A 14296-nucleotide genomic window follows, 5' to 3' on the forward strand; every position below is an offset into this window, starting at 1 on the left:
ATCTTTCTTCTATACATACCTAAATATTCGCCGTAGACCAGATAGCACAAAAAATTACTTCTCCGCCGCCGCAAGTTTCTGTCTTCGTGAGATCTCATTTATAGACCTTTTTTGGTACTCTCTCGGAGGGAAATTCGATCACGGAGGGCTTCTACATCAACCTTGCTGCCCTTCCAATGATGTATGAGTAGTTTATCATAGACCTATGGGTCCATAGCTAGTAGCTAGATGACTTCTTCTCTCTCTTTGATCTTCAATACAATGTCCTCCTCGATGTTCCTCAAGATCTATTTGATGTAATTTTTTTTGCGGTGTGTTTGTTGAGATCTGATGAATTATGAGTTTATGATCCAATTATTTATGGATATTATTTGAGTTTTCTCTGAACTCTTTTATGGATGATTTATATAGCTTTGTATTTCTCACTGATCTATTGATTTGGTTTGGCCAACTAGATTGACTTTTCTTGTAATGGGAGAGGTGCTTTGTAATGGGCTCAATCTTGCGGTGCTCAATCCCACTGACAGAAGGGGACATGACACATATTTGTATTGTTTCCATTAAGGATGAAAATATGAGTTTGTTCATATTGTTTGGATCTATCCCTCTATATCGTGTCATCTTTCTTAAGGCGTTACTTCATTCTTGTTAACTTAATACACTAGATGCATGTTGGATAGCGGTCGATGTGTGGAGTAGTATTAGTATATGCAAGAATGAGTCGGTCTACTTGTCTCAAACATGATGCCTATATATATGATCATTGTGTTGGATATCGTCATAACTATGCGCTTTTCTATCAATTGCTCAATAGTAATTTGTTTACCCACTATATGCTTTCTTTCAAGAGAGAAGCCTCTAATGAATACTACGGCCCCCGGGTATATCTTTTATCATATTATTTTCGGATCTGTAAAATCAAAAACACGAAAATACCTTGCTGCAATTTATTTACCTTTATTTTGCACTTTTACTTATCTTTTATATCCATCACTATGAGATCTCATCCTTGCAAGTAACCATGAATGGATTGACAACCCCTTTATCACATTGGGTGCAAGTACTTTTTGTTTGTGTAGGTGCAATTTGGAGACTTATGTGTTCCTCCTATTGGATTGATATCTTGGTTCTTAACTGAGAGAAATACTTATCTCTACTTTGCTGCATCACCCTTTCCTCTTCAATGGAAAAACCAACACAAGCTCAAGAAGTAGCAGTTAAGGCAACGCCAACACCAGTTGTACTACGTCTAGTCCAACATTGTACTAGAATTTGGATCATAACTTAACAATATCCACCTTGAGCCAAATTCCATCCAATAGTCGAAAAATTAAATAATAACTCCATCCAAGTCAGCATAAACACCTTATGCGTCAAAGTACATAGGACTAATGAGAAATACCAACTAAGCATGAGCAAAGCTCAAACTTATTGGTAGGCTTTGGCTTTATAATCATATTAGCAGGATTATCATGAGTATTGATTTTGCATACCTTCAAATCACCTTCAGCAATAACATCTCAAATATAGTGAAAGCTAACATCAATTTGCTTCGTTCTCGCATGATACATTGGATTCTTTGTAAGACATATGGCACTTTGACTGTCAGAAATTGTTGTTGGGCAAGAAGAATATCCATAAAGCTCAGTGTACAAACCTCTCAATCAGATAGCTCCTTTGCATGCCTCATAAATAGCCATATACTCGGCATCAGTAGTGGAACAAGCCACAATAGACTGCAAAGTTGCTCTCCAACTCACAGCACAACCACAAATGTTGAAAACATAACATGTGAGTGATTTTCTCTTATTCAAATCACCAGCAAAATCAGAATCAACAAAACCAACAAGTCCATCTCTAGCTTTCCCAAACTGTAAATAAGCATTAGAAGTACCTCGCAGGTATCTCAAAATCCAGTGAACTGCTCTCCAATACTATTTTCCAGGATTAGCCATATGTATCTACTCACAACACTCAATGCATATGATTAATCAGGACGAGAACAAACCATGGCATACATAAGTGAACCAACTGCACTTGAATAGGGAACTCTAGACATGTATTCAATATCGGCATCTGACTTAGGACATAAGGCTGATGATAATTTGAAGTGTGTAGCTAACTTACTGGCTTGGAATTATGCATATTAAAATGACAAAGAACTTTATCAATATATCCTCTCTGACTTAGATATACTTTTCAAGACGGTCTATCTCTGGATATTTCCATGCCAGGTATTTTCTTTATTGCACCCAAATCCTTCACCTAAAATTCATTACCCAATTACTTCTTTAGTTTGTTAATCTTTGACATGCTCTTTGCACTAATTAACATATCATCGACATAAAGGAGAAAATAAATAGTTGAATCATTGATAGTTTTCAAATAAACACAACTATCATAATTAGACCTTTTGGAACCTTAAGAGAGCATAAAGATGTCAAATGTCTTATACCACTGTCTAGGGGATTGCTTCAATCCATAAAGAAATTTCTTTAACTTATAGAGAAGCTTTTCTTTTCCAGGAATAACAAAACCTTCAGTTTATTCCATATAAATATCCTCTTCTAATTCTTCATGTAAGAATGGAGTTTTAACATCCAATTGTTCAAGATCAAAATCATGCATGGGAACAATACTGAGTAAATTGCGAATAGAGCTATGCTTCACAATAGGAGAAAAGACTTTATTATACTCAATACTTGGAATCTGATTGTAACCTTTAGCAACTAACATTGATTTATATCTTGTGTCATCATTAGGTGAAACACCTTTTCTTTTGAAAACCCACTTGCAACGAACAGGTTTCTTCTCTCTACGTAATTTTAGTAAATCCCAAGTACCATTCTTTTCAAGTGATTTCATCTCATCATGCTTAGGGATATGCCGACGGCAGCTGTCGGCATAGGGCCGTCGGCGTCGATCTCATCAGCGTATCCCTGTTAGACCGTCGGCATATAAAGGCCGTCGGCATAGCTGCCTATGCCGATGGCTTTCCGTATGGCCGTCGGCAAAGAAAACGGATGGCACCGTTCGTCTGCCATCATCCGGACACGCGCCGACATCTACAAGCACCATGTGTCAACACTGTGCCGAAGGCTTTGCCGTCAGCATAGACATGCCACGTGTCATCGCCTGGGTACTCCTGGTGGCCATCTATGCCGACGGCAAAGCCGTCGGTATAGTTTTAGTCAACTTTTTCCCTTATTTGTTCTTTTTTCTTCCCAGCAAATTTAAATAGCTACATGCCCTAATAGAAAATATATAACAAGGATGCACATATATATGAAATGGAAATGCATCTAAATAGGAAATAAGAAACTTTATTAGTAACTTGAATAATTACAAAGTATACATGAGGTACAATGTATTAAAGAATAAAAGAAATAAAAGACCTAATGCTAAGCCTAGCTAAACCTCTACTAGTCCATCTTCGTGATGATCTTCATCTTCTCTTCTTGATCCTTAACGTGCAAAACAATCAATAACAGAAAAGAATTTGGATTATAGTTAAAAATATTGCATTTCCCAAGGGGAAATGCATTGCGGTTTGAGCTAGCGGATCAGGTATTTGGAACTGGTCCAAACCCTTGATTCGGAAGATCCAAGAGGAAACCAGCAAGGCAAGTGACCAACTATAAATTTCGGAGATCAACAGCACAATAGATGCTTAAGTCTCCAAGAAGATCATAAGCAACAGATCCAGTGCATAAACAGTCGTTGGTAACAATGGACTAGACAAGCTAAGAAATAAGTTATAACTCACAAATCAACAATAACAATAGCACGGCCAAAAGAAATAACACTAGCTCGATTATGAAACAAGAATATAAAAGAGGCACAACTTTCCCATTAAATCCAGCAGGCCAAGACAGAACCATTTAACTAGAGTCCATGTCAGAAGAGTAGATCCAAGAATGAATAAAGCCAAGGAATAATAAAGAATTCCTTTAGTAATTAGAACAAAGCAAAAAAGAGCGAGATAACGACCAAATCCCACAAGGCATCCAAACCACTATAAATGGAGCACATGAGCCAGGGAGTAAGGCTTGTTAGCCACTTGATGTAAAAACACCAAACATGAGTTGGACCGAATTCATACAAGTGAGCCTAGAGAGTGAAGCAGCGAGAAGGTGGAGGCATGCCACAAGACGCAGGAACACCAAGGCCAGAAGACCAAGCAGCATAAAGACCCCAAGGTTGGATTTTGGGGATTTATCCTGGGGAAAGCCTGGAAGTGCTAGGGCTAAATAATCATTGGATCATGGGATGAGTAGCATCTGTACTATCTGTTATATACCAGTGAGGAGCCTCGGTGCAACATCATAGGTGGGCAAAGTGCAAGGAAACATATGTTCTTATTAGATTTTAGAATAGAAAGAAATAAAGGGGAGGGGAAGGACTAAATCAAGCATAGTATCTGTTCAAATCAGTTGACAAGGGAGGGAACTGGGCAAGATGAGATAGTATTCATAACTAGTGGAACATACAGTATAGAACAACCGCACATTTACAGGAACAGTTTATACTAGTAACATAGAAGTAGGACCTAACTATGGTTCATAAATAAGTGGAACATAGCAGATAAATACAAAATGTGCCATGACCAAACTACAGTAACAACCAGCAGTCATATTCAACATTTAATTAAAGTATAATAAATTATATGACACCAGTAATGAAACAATACTAAGCATGATTGATAATTGCCCATAATTAGGAGTCATAATTCACACCTAAATAAATTACAAAACTATATAACAGTATAAACAAGCTATCAGGTGACCCCTGTATGTACATGTGACATAAAGCAGTAGCATACTAACTAAAAACAGCATGCCTCATGACAGCAGTACTGAGCACAATCAGTAAATCCTTAGACTAGTAATTCATGCCTTTGATCCTAACAGTGTTACAAAACTGATAACAATAGCACAATTAACAATACAAGAAAACCAGCAACTATATTCATAGTGCCAACAATAGTGGAAACAACCTAGAACCACTTGAACTACATATAGTAGGATGTCAATAACATAGTGGCATTATCCAAGTTCTTACACAAACCAGAACACCAAATCAGATTCATAAGCAAGAGCATGACCACAGGAGCAACTAAAGGGATAGCAGCAATTACTGGCAACATTAGAATAACCTTTAGTTGGTCCTAAAACAATTACCAGTAGCAAAGCATCGACAGAGCCGCGACAATGGCTAAAAAAGATCAATCTTATGCGTGCTTGTTCTGCTGTGTTTCCCTTGTCTCTACAGATCGATTAACCTAGCCGCCAGAGATTAGTTCGCTTCATAAGCTAGCCTGCGTGAAAAGCATCCATCTACCAGCTTGTCTGCTTAGCTAGTTGTGTACGTGCTTGTTCTGGCTAGTTGCACCGGCGTTCGACGTTGATCTGGCCGACGGCAAGCAGTGCGAGTTCCAACAAGTGGTATCTGAGCCAAGTTCTACATCGCCGGGTGAGCGCTGCAACTGCGAGGAGCGACGATCAAGATCATGGCGGAAAAAGGAGGAAGCGTGTTTGTCACGTACCCGATGTTGACGAAGAGCAACTACTCAATTTGGGCGATCAAGATGAAGTCGTTGATGCGTACACAAGGAGTTTGGGATGTTGTGGAGCCGGCCGCTATCGGCAAGGTGGACGACATGATGGATCAAAAGGCGTTGACGGCTATCTATCAAAGTATCCCGGATGATGTGTTTGCTTTCATCGCTGAGAAGGAGACGTCACATGAAGCTTGGGAGGCGATAAAAACAAATCGTCTTGGAGATGATCGCATCAAGGAGGCAAGATTGGAAACCCTCAAATCTGAGATGTTGATGATGACTCAAGATTGCTCTAAGGATGTGAACGGCGACAAGGTTAAGGGTCGTGTCTTAGTTTTTTTTAATATGTTAGTGGATTCTACATATTTGTTTGTCAGTCTAGTCCAGGTCGTCTACATGTCTCGATGAGAGGATCAAGCTCAACTATGTGGGGGCGGTAAACCAGTGAAGGTGAGTCTCTTCGGTGAGGCCATGTCTCTACATGAGGCTGGAGTGGGCGGTGTAGTCCACAGGATGGTGCGATCCACAAGGAGCCGGCATCTATCTCGCTAGGGTGGATGGTTTAGTCCACCGGATGGTGTTTTCCCATAGGTTACTAGCTAGACTGGGTAGTCCAAGGCATATTTGAGTTGGTCTTTAAATTCGCCAAGATACAATTGGGGAGAGCCAATTAGACTTGTCATGGTCGAGTTGATGAGTAGACAAGTTTGGATTAGGGAGAGATTGTTAGGTATTCCAAACGTATGTGTCAAGTTAGACAGAGTCAAGGTATTATACGTGTTGGTAGTCCAAGTCGGCAACTATTCACGTGGTTGTATTGGAGTCTTTGTGTTTCAGTTATGGACTTTTATAACTACCAAACGTTCGGATTTTAGCAATAGGCAAGAACTATTCTTATTCCACTCTAATTATATACATGCATGCATTAAAATAATTAATTTTCCTTTCACATGCACTCCTCCCTCTAAGTACATGCATATGTGCACTAAAAGACGAAAAGCTGATGTCATCCTAGATTCTTTTTTTTCAAATTTCAAAATGTTTTGTAGCTCAAACCGTCGCTTCGATTGAAAAATTGTCTTCACAAAAAAAAATCTTCTCGACGAGATCTTTGAAACTAGATCCCATGTTGATATATTCCGATGACTTTTTTTCGGACCAAAAGTTACCACATCTGGGCTACGTAAGTCATCACATCTGTCATACATAAGTTACCGTGTCATTTACAGAAAAGTTTTCGTGGGTGTGTTTTCAACAAACTTTTATCGCAGGGTCAAAAGGTGATTATGATGTTTGTAGTGAGTTATCAGCTTTGTTGTGTATATTATCATGTTGCGGAAAAATTATCGGGGTATGTTTTTCAGCAATTTTCATTAACTTGGTCAAAAAATTACCGTGATATTTGTATATGAGTTATCAGCTCTCACGTGCGTGTATTATCATGTTATTTACACCTGAGTTATTTGGAGGTATTTTTTAACAAAATTTTTCCTTGGTCAAAAAGTTACCACATCTAGATTAAGTAAGTTATCAGCTCCGTTGTATGTATATTACCATGTTATTTACACAGAAGTTATCAGGGTATGTTTCCAACAAACTTTTATCCCGGGGTCAAAAGTTACCGTGGGTTTTGTAGCGAGTTATCAACTCCATTGTGTATAATACCGTGTTATTTGCACAAATATCGGGAATATGTTTTCCAACAAACCCCCCTCCCCCTTACGGTTCACCTAAGTATCAGGTATGCGGTGCTTCTATTACCATGATATTCACGCAAGCGTTATCGAGGTCATATTTTTCAACAATTTTTCCTCGGGGTCCAAGTTATCATGGTGTTTGTACCTAAGTTATCATGTATATGATGAGTTATTATCATGATGTTTATACAAAAGTTACCGGGGGTACATTTTGACAACTTTTTTCCTTCGGGTCAAAGTTGCTGTGGTGTTTGTGCCTAAGTTATCAGGGTTGCCATGCAGAAAAAAAACATGTTATTTACACATAAATTATCGAGGAGATGTTTCAATAATTTTTCCACCCTCGGTCGAAGTTACCATGACATTTATACGTAAGTTATCGGGTCCCGGTGCACAAATTACCATGACATTTGCACAGAAGTTACCGTGGTATATTTCAACCCAAAAAGTCCCTCATGTAAAGTTGCCATGATATTTACAACGAGGCTACATGGGCAAAGTATACAACCCCTTGGTATATGGAAGACTACAAGACAACTTGAGGAATCAAAAAAACACAAGACCAAAAATGTTTTTTGGCTCATATAAAAGTGAAGAAAAGATTAATTGTCATATTTCTACTTATCGGACAACAATCAAGACATGGTGAGTTAGTCAGTACAGCATTGCTACATCTTAGGGGTTGTTGGTTCAAGTCCCACATTAGACGATTACTTTTTCTTGAAAATTTCACATAAAAGGTTGATATGCATAACATCGAATATGTGATGTGCATGGTCATAGACACCACAAGCAAAGGTTTTCGAACTCATTCATTCCACCACTACCACTAAATTGCTCAGAGAAATAAAAGTACTATCATTGGCATTCGATGAGTGAATCAAAAGGATGCACAGACAAACGAATGGAAGAAGATAATGCCTTGAAATTAGTTTCATGGACAAAGCACGCAAACTACCAAAAAAAGTGTTTTAATTGTGGTCACATCACTCTATAGGTCAAGTATGATGATTATCATTTACTCTACTAAAAGACTTGTAGTGGTGTGGTGGTTTCCCGTGATAGGTATTCTCTAGGAGACTCGAGTTCGAACCCTGGCTGTGGCAGTTTATTTTTTCGCCTACAATGGCAGTTAACGAAAAAAAGGGAAAAAGGGAATCGGGAACGATCGGGACTGGGAGCGATCTGGTCGTTTGGATCTTTCGCAATCTTCCGAACATTCGTAAGATACATTTACCGTTCAGTTATTATAAATAAAGGAGAAAAGCCCCAGGGAAGTTGCGGCAGAGGGGGGAGATCAATCTTATGCGTGCTTGTTCTGCTGTATTTCTCTTGTCTCTACAGATCGATTAACCTAGCCGCCGGAGATTAGTTCGGTTCATAAGCTAGCCTGCGTGAAAAGCATCCATCTACCTGCTTGTATGCTTAGCTAGTTGCATACGTTCTTGTTCTGGATAGTTGCACCGGCGTTCGACGTTGATCTGACCGACGACAAGCAGTGCGAGTTCCAACAGACAGTAGAAGTAGTAGTAGGCCGGAGACGAGGAGAAGTGGAACTCGCTGGGCTAGAGTTGTAGTCGATTATGTAACAACACCCTGCCACGGTTGCGGCATAGCACGTCGCCATCCTAGCACAGAGAGGGAGCCACCACAGCACCACACGGCGCCAACCAACGTCAGGGTTGCTCAGCACGCAGTCCCGACGGGCGGAGGGGCACCATGCACGGCAGGAGCATCACCTAGGCAACACCGGCACCACTAGGAGGTGTGGGAGGTGTCGTATCCGACTGGAGCAATGAGTTGGATACTACCGGCAATGAGGGGCTCATCACTTTAACGGAGTAACGCCTTAAGCAGGATGACATGATGTAGACAAAGTAAACTCAAATAATATGAATAAATCCCACTATTTTACCCTTAATGGCAATAGTACAAATACATGTCTTGTCCCTTTCTGTCACTAGGATAGAGCATCGCAAAATTGAACCCATCACAAAGGACCTCTCCCACTAAAGATAAATCAATCCATTTGGCCAAACCAAAGGATAGTTCTGAGAGAAATACAAAGCCATGACAATCATGCATAATAAAGTTCAGAAGAAACTCAATTAGTGATCATGAATATTCAGATCATAAACCCACAATTCATCGGATCCCAACAAACACATCACAAAAGAAGATTACATCGAATAGAACTCCAAGAACAACAAGGAGAATATTGTATTCAAGATCAAAGAGAGAGCACAAGCCAACTAGCTACTAGCTATGGACCCATAGGTCTATGGTGAACTACTCGCGCATCATCTAAAGGCGGCAAGGATGATGTAGAAGCCCTCCGTGATCGACTCCCCCTCTGGAAGAGTACCGGAAAAGGCCTCCATATGGGATCATGAAGAACAGAAGCTTGTGGGGGCGGAAAAAGTGTTTTGGGTGGCTCTCTATTGTTTTTGGAATATTTGGGAATTTATAGAAGCGGAGTTAGGTCAAACGGAGCTGTGTGGGTCCCACAACCTCAGGGCGCACGCCTACTCCCTAGGTCGCCTCCCTTGAGCTTGCGGCTCTCTCGCATCTCGTCTAATCTCCTCCTGAACCTTCGAGGATACCTTCCGGTCCAGAAAAATTAATCCAAAGATTTTTTTCCGTTTGGAATTCATTTGATAATGATTTTCTGAAAAGCCAAAAACAGGCAAAAAAACAGCAACTGGCACTGGGCACTAGGTTAATAGTTTAGTCCCAAAAATGATATGAAATAGCATATAAATGCATATAAAATATCCAAGATTGATACTATAATAGCATGGAACAATCAAAAAAATATAGATACGTTGGAGATGTATTAGTGTGTGCCTTCCTGGATGTTTGTATGTGTGAGGAGGAATTATCTCCTTGACATCCTCGGATGCCGCTCTGTTCTCAACATGAGAATAGTTCGCCTTAGATTTTTCCTCTTCCTCTTCGGTGCTGGAATCGAAAGGATAACTTTGATGGCTCTCTTAGGCGGCATCCGAGATGCGTTCTCAGATGGCTAGGTTCTTTGCCCTGGTGTTCTTCTCCTCCTTTGTCTTGGTTGGGACCTCGTAAGGATCCTCGGCCAAAAGCTTCTTGAGCTCGGGTCTCCTGGGGTCCGATGGTTGTGGTGTTGGAGACTTGACCGCCTTTGCCCATGCACACAATCAAATGCAAAGTACATAAAGTCGCCCACTCAGTTAAGAAATAATGGTGGAAGGACTGACAAAAGAATTACCCCAATAGTAGGGCGCGTTTGTCATAAACGTTGCCCCCTCCCCCGGATGGAAACTCAGTATCCTTAAGCTTGAAGAGCAGTTTCCACATTCCACCGAGGTCCGTCCCTCGGAAGAACCTCCGGACTGCCACCTCATCGTTTCCGGCTCGTGTCCCACATGGGAGTAGCTCAAACCTAGAGGGGAAGGATCCGACATAGGAGCATCACATGGACCGCATCTACCAGAGTGATGCCCATGTTGACCACGACCTTAACCTGACGCTGGAGCTCCTCCACCTCTTCCTAGTTTCCCCAGCCGAGGTTCTTGTCGGTCCAGGAGTGGGGCCTCTTCAAGGGAGCCACCGAGAAGTGTGGAACCTCCTCCTAGTTCCCTAATGGTCGATCGGCCACGTAGAACCATTCATGTTGCTAGAGCTTCACTGTCTTCATCAACGTGCCATTTGGCTAGGTAACTTTGGGGATCTTACTGATCATGGCCCCACCACAATCGGCAAGCTTGGAGCTGCTGCTATACGTCTTAAGGAAAAATACCTTCAACCACAACCCAAAGTGGGGCTCGATGTGGAGAAACGCTTCGAAGGAGGTGTTGAAAGTGGCGATGTCGAGGATAGAATTTGGGGCTACATGGTGAAAATCGAGGCCATAAAAAACATAAGACCCTTGAGGAAGGGGTGGAGAGGGAAGCCCATATCTCAGATGAGGTGGGAGATGAAGATGACCTGCTCCCCCTTTTGGGGACTGGGGATGGTAGAGACAGAATAGATTTCGGCAGCACCCACGGGGGATCGGCATTTAGCCATGACCGGGAGGTACCCATCGGCCTAGAGCATGGTGATGGTGCCGGTGATGACATTGGCGGGCAGCCATTACCCCCTCTTGCTTGCGGTCTTGGACGTAGGAGCAACAACATCTTTTGCCTTGTCGGCCATCTTTTGTAATGGAGGAAGGGAATGGGAGGAGAATAGAGAGTGAAACAGATCTCGAAGCACTTGAGCTTGTGCAAGTTCTTGGCGATGGGGAGAGGAATGAGAGCGTGGATAAACTAGATTCACCGCTTTCCTTCTTATAGGTCAATAAAAGACTAAGGGTTACCACATCGCATCGTAGAAATTGCCAGTTCCCCATGCGTCGTGTAATACATGCGCACAAGGATTAGCGGGTTCTATTAATGATAACACCAAAATCTTGGGCACGATCCCTTTATATTGACGGGACATGCCAATAGAAATGGCATTGCGACACGGTATACTCTATAATGACTATTGATGGGATGATTTGGCTCTGCCATAAGTGGTGACATTTTGGTTCTTGGACGAAAAGTTGTCAGGGTTTGACCCAGTCATCCTACCGCTCCCATGCGGCAAGACTTCGTATCTAAACTAAGGGAGTCTTCAAACCCGGTTAAAAAAATAAGTTGTGCTAAAAAGGGCCTCGTTAAAACATGCCCCTTATTGCCTTGAGTAAATCATTGTATAAATGCATGAGTACGATCAAAGGGAAGGCTAAAACGATTTTAGATTCGGATACATCCTCGGATCCAGAAGCCGACGTGGAAGATGGAACTTACCTATGAAGCCAAAGACCAAAAAGATGAAGCCGTTCTCGGGGATGGAGCGAATGTCCTCGGCTTGAAGACTATTCTAGGGGCTACTGGCGGTGTCCTGGATTAGGGGGTGCACTACATGTTGGTCTGTCGTTCATGGGTCGGGCCAAAGACCCACCAACAACTGAAGAATGGGCCATGTGAGTCATGGACCTCGGCGTAATCAAGATGGAAACCTCCAAAGACTTAGCGAACACTTCAAGGCATATTCAAATGGTCGGCATGTTATCCTTAGTTGTAGCCAACATATTTGTAACCCTTGATACCCCTAGTGCCTATATAAGCCATTGGGTTTAGTCTGTAGATGCAAGATTTTGAGAGGTTAGAAGACACAAATATGATCTTGAGGTAGATCATCATGTACCTTGTACCCCATCCAGAATCAATATATGAGGAGCAGGACATGGGGTTTTACCTCTTCGAGAGGGCTCGAACCTGGGTAAATATTGTGTCCCTTCACTTCATGTTACCATCGTGCCAAGATCGCTAGCTCAGGGCTTCCTACCCGAGATCCGCCGGTTTTAGCACCGACACTGGGGGCTTGAAGGGGATGGTTAGCATCCCACCGAGGTCCTTCCCCTATATAGGCTTCGGATCACCGAAACCTCGCCGTTCTGAACATACCTCCATAAAGGGGGTGCTCCAGGCTAGAGGGGTTGGATGTTGCGGTGGGTCTTAACATGGACCACATCCTTTAGTGTGATTCCCTCACTGATGAGGAACTTCGCCCATTCTTGGAGGGCCTCGACCTCCTCCTTATTCCCCCGGTTGAGTTTTTCGTCTGTCTAGTAGTACGTCCCCTTCAAGGGGGTGGACAAGAAAGAGGGGAATCCCTTCCTGTCCCGCGATGGCACGCCGGCCATGTATAACCACTCCTCCTACCAGAGCTTTCATCGTCTCAAAGAATTTTCCAGGAAGCCAGTTGACGCTGTAAAGCTTGTTGATCATGGCTCCTCCACACTCTATGATCTAGACACCATTGGACTATGGTTTGACATAGAAAAACTTGAGCTAGAGTCTCAAATGGGGCTCGATGTGAAGGAACACCTCACAAAAAATGATGTAGGAGGCAATGGGGAGGATGGAGTTGCGCGCTAGACGGTGGAACTGAAGGTCGTAGAAATACAGGATGCCTTGTAGAAAGGGATGGATCGGGAAGCCCAAACCTCGAATGAGGTGGGAGACAAAGACGACATGCTAGACATTCCAAGGTTCTGGAACTCGGGAGGCAGAGGGAATGGCATCTGCAACAACTGGGGAGCATCACTTGGCCTCATCCAGTGACAGGAGGTAGCTGGTACCTCTTGGTTTTCCCTTGAAGAGGAAAGGGTGACGCAGCAAAGTAGCGTAAGTATTTCCCTCGGTTTTTGAGAACCAAGGTATCAATCCAGTAGGAGGCCACGCTCGAGTCCCTCGCACCTACACAAACAAATAAATCCTCGCAACCAACGCGATAAGGGGTTGTCAATCCCTACACGGTCACTGACGAGAGTGAGATCCGATAGATATGATAAGATAATATTTTTGGTATTTTTATGATAAAGATGAAAAGTAAAATAAATGGCAAAGGAAATAACTAAGTATTGGAAGATTAATATGATGGAAGATAGACCCAGGGGCCATAGGTTTCACCAGTGGCTTCTCTCAAGAGCATAAGTATTTACGATGGGTGAACAAATTACTGTTGAGCAATTGACAGAATTGAGCATAGTTATGAGAATATCTAGGTATGATCATGTATATAGGCATCACGCCCGAGACAAGTAGACCGACTCCTGCCTGCATCTACTACTATTACTCCACACATCAACCGTGATCCAGCATGCATCTAGAGTATTAAGTTAATAAGAACAGAGTAACGCTTTAAGCAAGATGACATGATGTAGAGGGATAAACTCATGCAATATGATATAAACCCCATCTTGTTATCCTTGATGGCAACAATACAATACGTGCCTTGCTTCCCCTACTGTCACTTGGAAAGGACACCGCAAGATTGAACCCAAAGCTAAGCACTTCTCCCATTGCAAGAAAGATCAATCTAGTATGCCAAACCAAACTGATAATTTGAAGAGACTTGCAAAGATAACCAATCATACATAAGAGAATTCAGAGAAGATTCAAATATTGTTCATAGATAAACTTGATCATAAACCCACAATTCATCGGTCTCAACAAACACACCGCAAAAG

The sequence above is a fragment of the Triticum dicoccoides genome, chromosome 6A (assembly GCF_002162155.2).
Source record: "Triticum dicoccoides isolate Atlit2015 ecotype Zavitan chromosome 6A, WEW_v2.0, whole genome shotgun sequence".
Lineage (NCBI taxonomy): Eukaryota > Viridiplantae > Streptophyta > Magnoliopsida > Poales > Poaceae > Triticum > Triticum dicoccoides.